Source organism: Delphinus delphis, chromosome 1, assembly GCF_949987515.2.
Source record: "Delphinus delphis chromosome 1, mDelDel1.2, whole genome shotgun sequence".
Classification (NCBI taxonomy): domain Eukaryota; kingdom Metazoa; phylum Chordata; class Mammalia; order Artiodactyla; family Delphinidae; genus Delphinus; species Delphinus delphis.
The window spans coordinates 85548447-85563389 of record NC_082683.1 but is presented as its reverse complement, the minus strand read 5'-3'; the positions used below and the strand labels follow the sequence as shown (position 1 = coordinate 85563389).

At 36.0% G+C, this 14943-nt stretch overlaps 1 protein-coding gene across 1 annotated transcript in view; it reads left to right on the top strand.

The window, feature by feature from the left end:
* Positions 1-14943, top strand: part of DPYD (dihydropyrimidine dehydrogenase) — an 809439-nt gene that overhangs the window by 176781 nt on the left and 617715 nt on the right. The window lies entirely within an intron of this gene.

The following is a 14943-nucleotide window of genomic DNA, read 5'->3' as shown; positions in this document are numbered from 1 at the left end:
AGCATCTTCCTTCAAAACCTCCATCCTCTGAGCCTCCTGCCATCTCACAGCATTTGCACGTTTCCTTTGTCCCTTCCTCTCCTCGCTTGGGGTAACTCCTACTCATCCTTGAGATGGCAGGAAGACTTTCCTGATCCCCTGATCCCACCTCTCTATGATATTATAATCCTTCTTCATCTTCAGTGAAATGTTTGTTTGTTTAACCCTAAGCTACAGAAAGGAACTGTGTCTGTTTTGTTAGCCATTATTTTCTCATGACCTTATTCCTAATGGATGCTCCATCAGTATTTTTTGAATGAATGAATGTCTCCTGAAACCTATCAACTATTTGGGGATATAGTTAGTTTAAAAAATAATTATAGTATAGTGTGAAAAATGTGGGGATATGAAGTAAATGAATAACCTTTAAGGAGGGAAAGGAGGTAATTGAGGAAGCCTTCTCAAGAGGAGATGATACCTATTCTGCATCCTGAAGGATGCCCAAGAATTTGCCAGACGAGGAATATGAGTGAGGAGTCATCCATTTTATATTGAGGGAAAAGTAAGAGCAAAGGCAGGAAAATGGAAAGAATATGGCATGTTTAAATAAAAATATTGCTTTTGTATCAGCACTACCAAAATCAATACTGTACTGTCGTCTTATATATAGAACTTTACCAACACCTCTTCAATAAAAAAGGATTTATGCACTCACTCTACTGGGAGAACAGATTCATATCTTCCTAGCTTGTAAAGCAATTTCCTCTCCGTGGGATTGTTCTGAAAAGTTCACCTTAAAAAAATATCAAGAAGGGAACAGGTGGGACATTTCACAGCTTGAATTAAAAGGTAGTACATAAGAAAAATTATTCTCTAAAAATATTTTTTGAAAATAAGTTTCTCTTCTTTCTCTTTCTGTTTAAAGTAGAAAATTTAGGTGTCCTATCATATGAAATGTGTTCATGTATTGGAAAAATATCCATTCTAGATGTGGGAAATAAAAGAGGCAAAAAAATTATACTCTATCAGAGGTGCTTCCCTTGACAAAGCAAAATTCATTTGCCTCCCTGCCTACTGTCACCACCCTAGGCTCCAGTACCTCTTTTCATTGGTAACATATAAATTTGCCTACACTAACTACCCAAATGCAGAATTGGTTACTAACGCAGTCTCATTAAAACTATTAATAATGAGCTAAAGAAGAGATCATTTGGAGAAATGAGGTAATGATTGCCAAGCCATTTCTAAGTTTGACCCATCATGCTTGTAGGGTATCTGTAGAGATCAGTTTATTTTTGGCTTTGGGGTGTGGCTGCTGTTTTCATTATAAACCTTATGGATGCACATAACACATCTTACATATTTTATTTCATATAATCTCTCATGGTTACACATTCTATTTTTATTCAGTATGATACCACTTCACGTCTGTATTCCACAAACTCCCTTGAAGTGGCTTGGAAGATATTCTTTTAAATGTTTTCTACTCATCATTTATTAGGCAACATTGTTGTTGGTCTTCTTCATAATTATCTTACTTGGTTTTCACAGTAACCTGTGTGGTAGTCATTATTTTACAGTTTCATCGTAACATTGCGCTTCCCATTAGCTGTGGAAAAACAGTGCTCATTTATTCCATTGCATTCTCCATTGTTCCTAGGCAGTAATGATTTACAACGGTGATTTACATCATTGAGCATTTATTATATGGCAGACATTAAGCGTTTTACATGTATTAATTTATGCAGTCCTCCCTATAGTTGTATGGTGTCTAGCCTATAGTTAGCAAGTTAGATGAGGAAGCTGGGGGCACAAAGTATTTAAGTAACTTTTCTAAGATCACAAAGCTAGTAAGTGATAGAGCTGGATTTAAGTCCAGAATCCATCAAACTATATTGTCTCTTATGGTATTGTGTTGTGATGAGTACCTACTGGCTGGTGTGTGGGTAAAAGAAGAGAGATCATTTGAAAGAGATGATGTGTTTGTGATTGAGGTGAATCTAAAAGTAATTGGGCAGAGAGCTCAATGCTACTTTCAGTAGATAGTAGCAAATACTTCCAGTTCCTCACTTTTTCTTTCTTCCTCAAGCCCTGTATTACTTGGCCTATCCACAGGGACACACCTATACACACGTAGACACACACACACACACACACACACACACATCCTAGAGAAACAAATCTGTTCATTATGTCCTTAGCATTATACTAAGAAAGAGGAGGGGACAGATTGAGCAAGTATGTACATCCCTCATCTTTCCATTGCCACACCTTCGCATCATTTGAGAATGTGTATTTATTTGTCTGACTTCTCCACTGTGAGCTTCTTGAGGGCAGAACCCAAGGCTTTCTCATCTTGTTTACTCCAGAATGCAGCAGTAATCCTCAGCAAGTAACAAGTGCTCTATAGATATCTGTTGATTGAGAAAAAAGGGAAGGAAGGAAATGAATGAAAAAACGAAGGAAATGATATGTTAAGATTCCATAGACCACAAACATATATAAGTTCTATTACTTCCACTCAAATTCTTCATTTAAATTTCTTAAATTTAATGGTACTTGTGACAAACTGTGACAGCACTGTCAGTATTATAATGCATTTCACTAGAAGCGTAGTCAATGGAATTTTCCAGTATTACAAAAATATATATGATGTGCCCATAGCTTTTTATTTTGCTGTTTTTAGAGTTTAAATAATATTTAGCTGTAGGCAGCTAGTTTTGATGACAATGTTCAAGATGTTATTTCTGAACATTGTGTCCTTTGGCTTCTAGGCTAATTTTTTCAAAATATTCTGATAATGATCAGACCATCATAACATTAGTTCATTTCCAAGCAGTGCTATTACCTGAAACCTTGGTCCACCTTAAGATATGAATTAAATTAAGCAGATTAAACATTTATATTCTTATCTGTTTTTCTCTCATATTCATTAATTTCCTGAAATTTCTGCATATTCTTCATGTGCGATGTCAGCATTGACTCTTAGGCATTAAACTCCCAAGTACTGAAATAGTGTCTAAGTCACTTCACACAAACCCTAGTGGGAAGTAATAGTGGTCTGGACAACATCTTTAACAGAACAATTTTGGTCTTAATTATTTTTTTGCCACAATATATAATGTTCCAAATGTTATAATTATAGTGACATTATTTTAGGCTGGTCATGAATATATTTTTAGTTTATCTATTTTGACTCATAGTTGTATCTGTAGGATGTTTCTAATTGCTTTTATTTTGTCTATCTGGTATTTCTACTGAAAAGATTGATCTTAGTGATTTCTGTAGGTAATTTACATATAAGAAAATGCTTTGTAAAGAATAACATGATCTGTAAGTGTTATTGCTGGGTACCTTGTAAAGCAAATGAGGAATTTTGTTAGATTGCATTTGAAGCCAGCCATATATGGCATATATTGTATAATAATGACTATAACATACATGGTTTTCTTATATTATATCAGAAACTTTCTCAAGTTCTCTGGGGCTCCTGGCTATCATTATGAGAAATGCTGCAGAAATGAAATGATGATACCTACAGACTGGACTTTGGAGAAAGTCACACCTGGATAATAGTCCTGAATTCAGCTTTCACAACCTGTGAGGCAAGCCCTGACATCACCATACACTATTATGATTTTAGAATGAAGTAGAAGAGAAAATTGGGAATCCCAGGACTTTAGGAAATGTCTATTAACTTAATAATCACCAGGATCACAGAAATAAGCAATAAAATATTTCAAACCTAAATCAGAGAAGAAAATTTTGTGCCTTACTATCTTTAAAATGAGAATAACAACAGTATCTACTTTATCAGGTTCTTATAAAGATATAGTGAGTTAATATTTATGTCTACCTCACTGAGTGGTTATGAAGATTAAATGAGTTAATATTTATAAAACACATACAATAGAACTAGCATATAGCAACTTCTACACAAGTATTTATTAAATAAATTAAACCAAATATAAATATTTTTCACCGTACGTGTATGTTATTTACATAAGTTTGAAAGTCAATTATTAAAATAATTTTTCCCAAACATTAAAAACAATAACTGGCATATACCCAAAGTTCTGGTTGTCTTTTTCAGCTAATTTAAAATGAATCTATTTTCAAGCAGACCAACAACAAAGACAAGGGACCCAACCATTTTCTCACTGGAGGAGGAAATAGTAGAGAAACCAGAAAATCAACTGTTATAGTCCAATGTGTTAATTACTTTGATAAAGAAATCCACAGGGTGCTCTGGGAGATCAGAATGGTAAGAACCAGGGGGCTTCATGAGAGACAGCTGAGATGAATTCTGCAGCATGTTTGAAGTGCGGCTCTTCAGGCAAGGGACGAGCCTGTTGGAATAGATAGAGGTTGAAAAATGACTTGCCCTGCTCACAGAACTGCAGAGTTCTAGAGTGGGGCAGGTGTTGCAGCTGGAGCTGGAGGAGTGCAATAGGCAGGGGCCAAGTTCAAAGGTCATTATATGCCAGTTCTCCCTTTACACAGGAGAATGTCATGATCGGATACGGGTTTTTAAAAAGATCACCAGGATTGTGTAAAACACTTGAAAAAATTTGTGCTGAATACAGTTTTCTTTTACTTGGGGTAATCAACATAGATTTAACTAAGTAAAAGGAATGAATATTTAAATTTAATTTAAAGTGTGTTTAAAAACTTTTACTTTTAAAAAAAGGAGGAGTGACATTATTTTTATGAAGTAAAACTTTCAGATAAATTTGTGTGGGCTCCACACTTGAAACTGAATACTAGTTCCAACAGGAAGAAAATTCAGATATGGCATTTGCTCTCCAAATCTGTTCTTTCAGCACCTAAAGTATTGCAATCACTGTTGCACTTACAAAGAAAAAAAAAAAACTGAACAAAAATCTCTTTTACATGAAGTAAGTCCAGTATATTTTTGAGTCGACGTCTTCCAAGTAAGTTTCAGTAAATTCTCTCCTTCGCCGGCACAGAATTTAGAACATGGTGGCTTTTTAATAAATGTATTCCTACATTCCTGCTGCACTTAGATAGCTGAGATTTGGATAAATTTAAATACTATTATTGGCAAATACTGTCTTATAATTTTAAGGCCAAGTATTTTATTCAGCTGTTGTTTTAACTTAATTAATGACTCCCTCCAGCACTTGTGCTGTCACTCACTCACTCTTTTTTTTTTTTTTTGGCCAGACCTGACCCTTTGTTCTGTTAGCTTTGTGAACCACCAGCTACTCAGAAGTATACTTCATTGTGGTCTTCCTATTAAAACCTTCAACTAGCCCCCTGTAAAACTTAAAGAGGATATGGGAGCATCGTGGGTTGGCTTTGGCCTTGTCAATTCAAATGACCAAAATGAAAATTACACAAGATAATGTGATTTTAGTTGCCAAACAACATCTAAGTCTTTTTTTTATTTTTTATACTACATGTTTTATTTACACATTGCAAAAAATTCAAATAATATAACATTGTAAAAAGTAAAATCTATCCTAAATCTTAGTCTCCATGCACTTAAGTAGGTTTACATATTTACACAAATGTTCTTTTTTTCATGATCAATATATCCCACATATCTAGGACTTGTATTTTATTTATAAACTGTTTGACTTTGTTTCTCTTTTACATGTTTATTAGAAATCAAAGATCTGTCAATATTACTATTATTATTATATTTTTTCTGAAATTGCCTGAAAAAAGTCATAAAATATAAAGCTTTTTCAGTTTTGACATTTGCTGAAAATTTTGCTTTTAGAGCATCTATGACTAATATAAATTACCTTTTTGGGTTGCCCTTCCTAAAGGGGCTTCATTGGCGTTAAGATAAACATACAACAGGTGTTCCAAAGTTTGAAAATACAATTTGCACAGCATATGGACATGCTACGAAAAATAATTTCTTCCTTCTAAGAAGCCTGGAAGGATTCTCAGTATAAATCAAAGAGTTTATGACACTACTGGGGAAATAGTCCAGGTGAAACAAGATTATTGAGTAGTAGGAAAGCTATAATAAAAACTGTCAGTACTGTCACCTAGTTCTCCCTAAGGTCTGTAAAGGATCAAAAGTGTATTGAGCATCATGTAACAGATGTCTAGAATGTGAGGGGAACCACAGTTGTGCTGAGCAGCAATATACTGGTTTGAAAAATAATTACATATGGCTTGTTGTAGTTAAAAATGGTAGGCTAGACTATAAAATGTATTGTGAATCTTGGGTTTTTGAAAACGACTACATGCTAACTAAACGTGTAATTGATCTTTATTACGGATGTATGTCGTCACATGTATATAAATGTATTCAAATTAAAATGGTATGCAAAATATAGGTATTTTCTTATTTGCAAACAGTTACCTAAGGAAATATTTTATTTGCGCATAGATAGCATATTTTGTCAGGACAAAGTGCTACCCTACCCTGGAGGGTAAGAAATACTTTGTCACCATCTCACCAGGTGGCAGCAGTTGAAAAGGGGAAGGGAGAAATATGCCTTATACAGGCATTGAAAATACAGAAGTACTAGGAGATAATGTGTGGAGCAGGAATGAAGGAAAGCCTCTTTCATCGCATGGATCCTCATATTTGCTAATTGCTTTTGTTAGTTACTTACTCAACTATACATCCATAATAAAGATCAGTTTACATTTTTAGTTAGGATATATCCATTTTTCAAAAGCACAAACTTCACAGTATACTGAGTTGCCCAACCTATCATCTTTAATTTAACTGATTTTTGGGAGAAGAATATGTTTGCCTCATACTATTAGCATGAAGAAACAACCAGAAACCTCATGAGGAAAGGATTCTGTATAAATGACTTTGGGTCACTAATGAGATTGACATGTATTTTAGCAGTTTGATTCCTGAAGAAGTGCACTGACAGGAATTTTCCATAAACATTTGTGAGTAATACTGAGAACCAAAGATGGGTTATGTAGTCTCTGCCCTGGATGAACCCATAATCTTTTTTTTTTTAATGAATTACATTAGGCAACAGAATTTCTTTTCCTCTCATTCCTTTTATTCGTTCATTCCTCCTATATTATTGGGCAGGTAAAATGTACATGGTGTAGTAGCTGCTGTGTGGAATACGGAGAAACCACATATGCATCCATAACTTGCTGTCAGTATCAAGCTCTAGTAGACTCATTGGTCCATAGTAAAATCCTACTTGTTCTTCAGTCTCCAGCATAAGTATCTTTGTTTGAGAAGGCTTCTCTGATTTTCCTGAAGTAGAAATACTTTTTCCTTCTTCTGAAATCCCATAAGGAGAAAATGAAGATTTAAAGCATATATTTATGTTTGTCAGATATCTACTACGTTTAATGTATATAAATAACTGTAAAACATTATACTGTGACTCTTCACTGACCCCTTTCACATTAAAGGAGAGAAAGCAATGCATAACTTTTCAGAGCATTTTGAGAGTTATAGAGAATGCCTGTTAAGTAACTAAAGAAGTACATACTATTTGGTGTAAGTGTATAATATTTAAACATTCTCACAACAAACCTCTGAAGTACAAATTATTACCTCCATTTGCATATGAGAAAACTGATCCCCAGAGAGGTTAGGTCATTTGCCTGAAGTCTTAACACCAGTACAGTGAAGTCAAGAATTAAATATGGGCAATCAAGATCCAGAGCTTGTTCTCTTAACCTCTATGCTATGCTTTCTGAGGTAATACATTTAAAGGTTTTGGACAAGCAAGCACATTTGAGCACTTAGTAATTAATATTAGTGTACACATAAGTCTGGGTGTGTGCACACACACGCTCTATATATCATACCTATACGCTATGTATAATCTGGCTTGTTTATGCTGCCTATATTTAGTATAACCAAGTCTCACAAGTAACCCTATCCAGCTACATGGCTTATCACCCTCTCATTACTGCAAGAGAGAGGAATCTCTTTATCTTCTTGATAAATCTTCTTTATCTTCTTGGCCATCTTCTTCAATCCCTTTAAATACTCTCAATCCCCACCATCTTTAAGGTGGATAAAAAATGGTTTCCTGGGCTTCCCTGGTGGCGCAGTGGTTGAGAGTCCGCCTGCCGATGCAGGGGACACGGGTTCGTGCCCCGGTCCGGGAAGATCCCACATGCCGCGGAGCGGCTGGGCCCGTGAGCCATGGCCGCTGAGCCTGTGCGTCCGGAGCCTGTGCTCCGCAACGGGAGAGGCCACAACAGTGAGAGGCCCGTGTACCGCAAAAAAAAAAAAAAAAAAAAAAAAAAAGGTTTCCTAAGAGTGTTGCCAAGCGGACCATCCCTCCAGGACATAAAGCAGGACTTTTATCTATTAGTATCTCTGGTTTTCTTGATCAAAGTATACCTCTGTTGTAGCTGCAAATGACAGGGATAAAATTATATCATAGGTTTTAGGGCCTAGATATCTACTTGGCAGAAAAAAACATTTAATAAATACTTTGATTTGTTCTGTATTCATTGACCTTAAGTGTTTTTGTGTTACTGACATGTTTTTAAAACTTGTGAATGTGTAATACTTACTTTTTTTTTTTTTGGCTGCGCCACGTGGCATGTGTGATTTTAGTTCGCTGACTGGGGATTGAACCCATGCCCCCTGCGTTGGGATCACAGAGTCTTAACCCCTCGACCACCAGGGAAGTTCCCAATTACTTGTAATAGTTACAATATAATAACATTTTTTATTCCATTTCAACAATTCAATTTGTAAGTCATGATCTTGTACTCTTCAAATAAATTTATAGTAGAGAGAAATTGGAAATGGGGGCACTCTTCCTTCACTGCTGTAACCTACATTTGGCAAATAAACCTATTTTCTTTAGATTTTGGTATTGGTATTTAAATCTTGGCTTATTATTTAAAACTGCTATTTCTAGTATCTTAAAGTCCCAGTAGATTCTGAAAGCCTTAAGGACTGACCCCACTTCCTTTAATCATACTTGGTTCTCTTTTCATACCTAATTATTTCTGTCTTATGCATATATGCATGATGTGTGTTTATTTTCTTTCAACGACTTCTTGCAGTTTGTAATATATACAGATTCCATCACATTCTTCTTGTTCCACCTCTGTACAACAAAAACTTAAAGTCCCATTGGCTCTCATAAGAAAGAGAAAAATCTAAGTTTAAGAGCAGCATTCTTCAGATACTCATGATGATACTCTCTTTGTGTAGTAAAATAGGATGGTATGTTTGTTTAAAATTTTAGGAGGTAATATGTACTAAAGTCTTATGGAAGTGTTTTATTTGCTTGCAGGACAAGATGTATGCAAATTTATGGCTTCTTAGGCTGTTGAGGTTTCTGTAGCACACACAGTTTTTTCAAAAATAAGACTATGCTCAAAAAGTATCTTTCCAATAGAAGTGGCTACAGCTAAAGCTGTTTAAAGCTGTAATTGAATTAGCCTTCGAAACTGTGTAATATCATAAAACTCTAATGTTTTCATCTTGACTTGAGAAGCCTCTTGAGGAGATGATTAAGACTACCTTCCACTTTTTTTTTTTTTCTTAAACTAAAATTGGACTCTAGGAGAGAGGATACTATAGCCTTTTTCTAGCTGTGACTTCTCAACTGCTTTTTTCTCAGTCTTCAAATTACTCTGGGAAGGAGGCACTAGTGTTGTCAAGAGATGAGGTCAGTAAAACATCACCTTTTAAAATTTTGAGTTGTCTTCATACCTGAATGGGCTAGATGGGTGTAAGATGGTAAATATGTTCCAGTAGTTCCTTCAGCTGCCTTGGCCACTGGTTTCATTATGCTTCTGGGAGATTTACAGAGGCTCAATATTCTCATCTATGAAGTGGAGATAAAAGTGATCTTATTAATTTTTAAGAATCAGTTATATATGAAGATCAAAAACGAGTATTATTTTTAACTTTAAGTTCCTTCATTTAACTCAAAATATGCAAAAAGTGTAAAATGCACATTTTTAGCTATTAGTATTTGAGACAAAACAATTTTTTGACACAGACTATAGACATATTGTAGAAAAGTTTTTAACTATGTTATATTCCTAGATTCATGATCATCCAACAAAATATTTTGAGCATTGATTGTGTGAATTGTGTACTGTTCTAAATTTTGCTTCTTTTTTTTTTTTTTTTTTTCCGGTACGCGGGCCTCTCACTGTTGTGGCGTCTCCCGTTGCGGAGCACAGGCTCCGGAAACACAGGCTCAGCGGCCATGGCTCAGGGGCCCAGCCGCTCTGCTGCATGTGGGATCCTCCCGGACCGGGGCACAAACCCACGTCCCCTGCATCGGCAGACGGACTCTAAAACACTGCACCACCAGGGAAGCCCTAAATTTTCCTTCTTTTGAACTATCTTGGAGCACCCACATGTGAATGGAAATTTCTAGTGGATAAATATCTTTACTTAAAGATTGTTTTGTTGTTAACCTATAAAATCAAATAAATATTAAAAGCCTTAAAACATGAACATCGTTGGTGGGGTTAAAAGGCAGAATGGTGCACAGGATAAAAAAATTCAGTTAGGGCTTTCCTGGTGGCACAGTGGTTGAGAGTCCGCCTGCCGATGCAGGGGACGTGGGTTCGTGCCCTGGTCTGGGAAGATACCACATGCCGCGGAGCGGATGGGCCCGTGAGTCATGGCCGCTGAGCCTGCGCGTCTGGAGCCTGTGCTCCGCGACGGGAGAGGCCACAGCAGTGGGAGGCCGGCATATCGCAAAAAAAAAAAAAATTCAGTTATTGTAAATGATGTTGCCATAGCTTTCCAGCCCAGTGGAATGTAGAAACTGGGCCAAGATGCATATTAGGAATATTCAAAGTTAGTTCCAAATACCCTTGAGCTAGTAAGAACCTGTGGTGTAATCAGAGAAGCAGAGTCAGAAAGTATATAGGAAAGGCTGTTAATGGAATACTGAGAGAAGCAGAGAGAATTATTGGAAGCTGAGAATGGCTCTTGTATATTTAATGCATCAGAACATTGGATTAGTCTCATCATACTTTAAAGATGCCAACCAGCTTTCTTGGGTCCTTTTATTATGACTGAATCTGGGTGCAAGTGATGTAAGCTGTGGAACTCAGATATATGTATGACACTTCTAACCTCCATTTCTTGACTCACACACCTTCCATTCAATCTGATACTCCATTCTGCCCAGTTTCAGTAGAAATGTTGCCAAGTTGGGGAAGGATATTAGACTATATATTTGCTTACACTGGTTATAATAGAGTGGAGAAGTTAGATCCTGTACCCACTGCTACACCTGAAGTAGTTAGACCTTTCCAAATAAAGGTACTGAATATCAAAGATCTGAGGAAATACAACATGAATATTAAGAAAATATTTAAATTTTTTAATGTAAATACTGACTTGCCCAGTTTGATTATATAAGCTAACATAGATAATACATAACCTGATGAAACAGTGCTGACTTGATTGAACCAAAGTCTAGCAAAAAACCCAAAGACAATGCAATGTGAGTTTTCAAGTCTTTCAAACAGATTTGTGTGATTTTTTTAAACTGAGAAAGAAATTAATTATTATTTAAACTCATGGATTAGAAAATTCTTCAACAAGCATATGTTACTATTCCAACTGCTATGTATGCTTAACAATAAAAGAAGCAGGCATCTGTTCTCAGATGTGTGAAGAATGAAATGCTTTAGTTCATTGCTCACTATAATGTTTTTTGGTGTCATACTGTGGAGTAAAATAGGCCAGCCTCTGGGCTTCCCTGGTGGTGCAGTGGTTGAAAGTCCACTTGCCGATGCGGGGGACATGGGTTCGTGCCCCAGTCCGGGAAGATCCCACATGCCACGGAGCGGCTGGGCCCGTGAGCCATGGCCGCTGAGCCTGCGTGTCCGGAGCCTGTGCTCCGCAACGGGAGAGGCCACAGCAGTGAGAGGCCCGTGTATCGCAAAAAAAAAAAAAAAAGAACAAACTGTCCAGCCTCACTGATATTTGGGGAGAGGAATCATAGCTCTCTTTCCCTAGAGAAAGTTCCTGGATAAATATATCTTTAATAGTTTTTGTCCTTTAAGTAGCAGTACTAAAGTTTTCGTACATTTTTTATGGTGATGTTGAATCATGAAGGATTAACATTATTAAAGATTGTATATTTTGCTTTTAATGAAATCTGTAGTTATCCTCTCTATTAAATATAAAAATGAAAAAAGTTCATCATTGGTAAAAAATTAAGACTTTTTATTGCTTTAAAAATAATTTAACATACTCAGTATAAATGTAATTATTTGGGGATTAAAATATTACATAAATGTTTATCTGTATTAACTTTTGCCTCTTACAATGCATTTAAAAATAAACTGCACTATAAAAGAGTTACTTTGAAACATAAAAGGGGAATTAAATGACTGAGGATAAAAACAAGTGTAATTTAAATGTTACTTCTAATGAAAAATTTATGTAGGACTGTGGTTTACAATAATTGTTGACATATTCCCCTAAGTACTGTGTCTGTGATTTTTCATGGTATCAATCATTTAAAGCAATTTAGGTAATACATTCTGACATGCATTTCTGTTATTTTATTTACACCATTTGCCTACATCATTGTAATGCAGTACCTTTCTGATTTGGTACAGTAAATGCACTCTGTAATATCTATTATGGCATGGTCAAAGGATAATTTATTGTCAAATAGAAAAATAGGTCAACACTAATGTCACTTGATGATCAATCCCCCCCAAGTTTAATAAAACATCTCCCCAGTATGCATTCCACTGCAGTGGTTGATATTTTATTAGGACTACCTGGCTATAGCAGTAGTGTAATTACTGAGCTGTCAGAGTGATAAGTGGGATTAATGGCAGCCTGATGCACTTTAGTCTGCAGAGCGCTTAGAGAATTGCAAGATGGTATTATTATCAGAGTCTGCCCATTCTGGCATATTCATGGCACCAAAGAAAAAAAGAATGCTACAATTCAGGTTTCCATTGCCCTGCCTCATTAACATTTGACATTTCCAACAGCTGTTATTTGTGAACTAGCTCAATAATAAAAGGAGAATTATTTGGTAAAGAGGCTTAATAACCACAACTAAAACTCCGTGTGTTGTCAGTGCTGTTAAGTGAATCTGTTTATGTTGAATATAAGATTTCTCTGGAAGAACAGAAAAATACACTTTGAATTAATTTGGCTCATTCATACCTGCTGACATTATAACTTTATTTTTTAATTGCCTTATTATTCAAGTTGCGTGTTAAAAAAAAGAAAAGCCGAAAGCTTGTGACTTCATTAGGGATAACCAGAATCCTCTATCTATTTATCTATATCTTTATCTATCATAACAAGTATTTCTGTTGCTTTATTCTTATGGAGTGGCAGATATTTAAAAAATTGTCAAAATGACTTTTTTAGAAATCAGAAGACATTTAAGATTGCATATTATTTTATAGCTATTTTTATTTTAGCTATTTTATTTTACCACATAATAGGAAATCCTTTCAAACCACTGTTAATGTACAGCATATTTATCCATGTGAAGATAACACATATAAGTATCACGTCGTTTCAACATCAAGGACCAAATAAACCATGCTTTGTTTTCTTTTTGGATTGTTGTCCTACTGATCATACTTCCAAGAAATTCTTTTTAAACTCAGTGACAGTGTTTTAGGGAAAAAAAAAACCCATAAGTATAAGAAGATAGGAATTCAACTAAATTATAAATGTGAATCTAACAATGGCATTTAGTGAAATGATAGGGGAGAGGTTTAATGACTGCATTTCAGAGAGGACAATTGATTATGAAAAGCCTTCGGTACTCATTGTGTAAAATTTAATTTAGAGAGAAGGCTAAGGGCACAAACCAGAGAGAAGAGATCAGATTTAAAAACAAGATATTAATTAGGTACTGAGAAATTGGTTCAGACAATGAAGAGGACTCTCTGACTTATAAAAGAATGACAAGGAGACCGGTATTGTTTTCTTAAAGGAAATGAACCAACGTCTTTACACTTGGAAGTGGATAGAAAATGAGCCAGCTAGTGACCTTTGTCACTGAGCAACGTGGGACTCATTCTCAGTGAAATTCTCAGAGAATTCTCGTCTTCTGACAGATGTGACAATGGTGTATGTTAAATTTCAGATCACCAGCTTAATTTTTCACTACTCCCACTTTCACTTTATGCCATACCAGATTCCATTAGTTCACCTACCCTCTCATGTTTTTTCTCTCCAGGCCTTGGCACGTACTGTTTTTATCCTTTGTCATTTTCTTGAGTGACCCTGCACTCCAAATCCCACCTTCATTTGCTTCCCTAATGCCCACTCATTCTTCAATCATCCCTTTAAGTGTTATTGTTCCCAATAAGCTTTGCCTGACTCTCTCCCTCCAGGACTACTGTTCCTCTTATATGCTCCCTTAGCATGCTGTTTTTACCCAAATTCACATTGACCACACTGACTACAAGTGCCTTTTATATGTCTGAACTTCCTCCAAACTGCAAGTTCCATGACAGCAGGACCATGGTGGTCTTGTTCATCACTTTTATAACCTCATATCCCAGGTTCTGCCATGTAACAAGGGCTCATTAAATATTTATCAAATGAATACACAAATACGTATATGAATGTACAAATTAAAGACCATTCTAACCAGTGGTTTCAGTCCTAAGGTAGTAATTATAGAACTGTGATTCTCACTGTGTGGCTCCAACCATGTTTATCAGAATCACCTTAAAGGGGCTTTCCAAAATGCAGATTCCCAGACCAGTAACTCAGACTCAGGAGGGGCTTCTCTGTGGAAATTATGACATTTATCAAGCTTCCCAGGTGGTTCTTAGGAACACTGAAGTTTGAACATGTCTCTGGTCATTTCCGCAGAAAGCAGATTCTGATATGAGATTAGTATGTGGGAAGTTTATTAGAAGATCCACACCTGTAACGAGTGAAGGAATCAGGATTGGACAGACATAGCTACAATAAAGGCTGCAGTAGATCCCTGCAGACCTATTCCCCAAGTGGGGGCAAGGAGACTGCGCCTCTACCTCCCCTCACTG